We start from the raw sequence: 3,295 nt of genomic DNA, 5'->3' as shown, positions 1-3,295 counted from the left end.
TTCGAAGCAGCTGGTCCCGGCTGTATCCAACGATCTTCTAGCTTAGGGAGACTTCGCTTCTCCCAGAAGGCACCTGGAATATGCAAATTAGCCTCCTGAAGCTTGAATCCCTGGTTTGGTGATGCTTTCGAAGCAGCTGGTCCCGGCTGTATCCAACGATCTTCTAGCTTAGGGAGACTTCGCTTCTCCCAGAAGCACCTGGAATATGCAAATTAGCCTCCTGAAGCTTGAATCCCTGGTTTGGTGATGCTTTCGAAGCAGCTGGTCCCGGCTGTATCCAACGATCTTCTAGCTTAGGGAGACTTCGCTTCTCCCAGAAGGCACCTGGAATATGCAAATTAGCCTCCTGAAGCTTGAATCCCTGGTTTGGTGATGCTTTCGAAGCAGCTGGTCCCGGCTGTATCCAACGATCTTCTAGCTTAGGGAGACTTCGCTTCTCCCAGAAGGCACCTGGAATATGCAAATTAGCCTCCTGAAGCTTGAATCCCTGGTTTGGTGATGCTTTCGAAGCAGCTGGTCCCGGCTGTATCCAACGATCTTCTAGCTTAGGGAGACTTCGCTTCTCCCAGAAGGCACCTGGAATATGCAAATTAGCCTCCTGAAGCTTGAATCCCTGGTTTGGTGATGCTTTCGAAGCAGCTGGTCCCGGCTGTATCCAACGATCTTCTAGCTTAGGGAGACTTCGCTTCTCCCAGAAGGCACCTGGAATATGCAAATTAGCCTCCTGAAGCTTGAATCCCTGGTTTGGTGATGCTTTCGAAGCAGCTGGTCCCGGCTGTATCCAACGATCTTCTAGCTTAGGGAGACTTCGCTTCTCCCAGAAAGCACCTGGAATATGCAAATTAGCCTCCTGAAGCTTGAATCCCTGGTTTGGTGATGCTTTCGAAGCAGCTGGTCCCGGCTGTATCCAACGATCTTCTAGCTTAGGGAGACTTCGCTTCTCCCAGAAGGCACCTGGAATATGCAAATTAGCCTCCTGAAGCTTGAATCCCTGGTTTGGTGATGCTTTCGAAGCAGCTGGTCCCGGCTGTATCCCAACGATCTTCTAGCTTAGGGAGACTTCGCTTCTCCCAGAAGGCACCTGGAATATGCAAATTAGCCTCCTGAAGCTTGAATCCCTGGTTTGGTGATGCTTTCGAAGCAGCTGGTCCCGGCTGTATCCAACGATCTTCTAGCTTAGGGAGACTTCGCTTCTCCCAGAAGGCACCTGGAATATGCAAATTAGCCTCCTGAAGCTTGAATCCCTGGTTTGGTGATGCTTTCGAAGCAGCTGGTCCCGGCTGTATCCAACGATCTTCTAGCTTAGGGAGACTTCGCTTCTCCCAGAAGGCACCTGGAATATGCAAATTAGCCTCCTGAAGCTTGAATCCCTGGTTTGGTGATGCTTTCGAAGCAGCTGGTCCCGGCTGTATCCCAACGATCTTCTAGCTTAGGGAGACTTCGCTTCTCCCAGAAAGCACCTGGAATATGCAAATTAGCCTCCTGAAGCTTGAATCCCTGGTTTGGTGATGCTTTCGAAGCAGCTGGTCCCGGCTGTATCCAACGATCTTCTAGCTTAGGGAGACTTCGCTTCTCCCAGAAAGGCACCTGGAATATGCAAATTAGCCCTCCTGAAGCTTGAATCCCTGGTTTGGTGATGCTTTCGAAGCAGCTGGTCCCGGCTGTATCCAACGATCTTCTAGCTTAGGGAGACTTCGCTTCTCCCAGAAGGCACCTGGAATATGCAAATTAGCCTCCTGAAGCTTGAATCCCTGGTTTGGTGATGCTTTCGAAGCAGCTGGTCCCGGCTGTATCCAACGATCTTCTAGCTTAGGGAGACTTCGCTTCTCCCAGAAGGCACCTGGAATATGCAAATTAGCCTCCTGAAGCTTGAATCCCTGGTTTGGTGATGCTTTCGAAGCAGCTGGTCCCGGCTGTATCCAACGATCTTCTAGCTTAGGGAGACTTCGCTTCTCCCAGAAGGCACCTGGAATATGCAAATTAGCCTCCTGAAGCTTGAATCCCTGGTTTGGTGATGCTTTCGAAGCAGCTGGTCCCGGCTGTATCCAACGATCTTCTAGCTTAGGGAGACTTCGCTTCTCCCAGAAGGCACCTGGAATATGCAAATTAGCCTCCTGAAGCTTGAATCCCTGGTTTGGTGATGCTTTCGAAGCAGCTGGTCCCGGCTGTATCCAACGATCTTCTAGCTTAGGGAGACTTCGCTTCTCCCAGAAGGCACCTGGAATATGCAAATTAGCCTCCTGAAGCTTGAATCCCTGGTTTGGTGATGCTTTCGAAGCAGCTGGTCCCGGCTGTATCCCAACGATCTTCTAGCTTAGGGAGACTTCGCTTCTCCCAGAAGGCACCTGGAATATGCAAATTAGCCTCCTGAAGCTTGAATCCCTGGTTTGGTGATGCTTTCGAAGCAGCTGGTCCCGGCTGTATCCAACGATCTTCTAGCTTAGGGAGACTTCGCTTCTCCCAGAAGGCACCTGGAATATGCAAATTAGCCTCCTGAAGCTTGAATCCCTGGTTTGGTGATGCTTTCGAAGCAGCTGGTCCCGGCTGTATCCAACGATCTTCTAGCTTAGGGAGACTTCGCTTCTCCCAGAAGGCACCTGGAATATGCAAATTAGCCTCCTGAAGCTTGAATCCCTGGTTTGGTGATGCTTTCGAAGCAGCTGGTCCCGGCTGTATCCAACGATCTTCTAGCTTAGGGAGACTTCGCTTCTCCCAGAAGGCACCTGGAATATGCAAATTAGCCTCCTGAAGCTTGAATCCCTGGTTTGGTGATGCTTTCGAAGCAGCTGGTCCCGGCTGTATCCAACGATCTTCTAGCTTAGGGAGACTTCGCTTCTCCCAGAAGGCACCTGGAATATGCAAATTAGCCTCCTGAAGCTTGAATCCCTGGTTTGGTGATGCTTTCGAAGCAGCTGGTCCCGGCTGTATCCAACGATCTTCTAGCTTAGGGAGACTTCGCTTCTCCCAGAAGGCACCTGGAATATGCAAATTAGCCTCCTGAAGCTTGAATCCCTGGTTTGGTGATGCTTTCGAAGCAGCTGGTCCCGGCTGTATCCAACGATCTTCTAGCTTAGGGAGACTTCGCTTCTCCCAGAAGGCACCTGGAATATGCAAATTAGCCTCCTGAAGCTTGAATCCCTGGTTTGGTGATGCTTTCGAAGCAGCTGGTCCCGGCTGTATCCAACGATCTTCTAGCTTAGGGAAGACTTCGCTTCTCCCAGAAAGCACCTGAAATATGCAATGAGCCTCCTGAAGCTTTGCAATTACCTCCTGAAGCTTGAATCCCTGGTTTGGT

Source organism: Ranitomeya imitator, chromosome 5 (genome assembly GCF_032444005.1).
Source record: "Ranitomeya imitator isolate aRanImi1 chromosome 5, aRanImi1.pri, whole genome shotgun sequence".
NCBI lineage: Eukaryota > Metazoa > Chordata > Amphibia > Anura > Dendrobatidae > Ranitomeya > Ranitomeya imitator.
The sequence above is the reverse complement of the archived record's forward strand: the minus strand, read 5'-3'. Positions refer to the sequence as shown.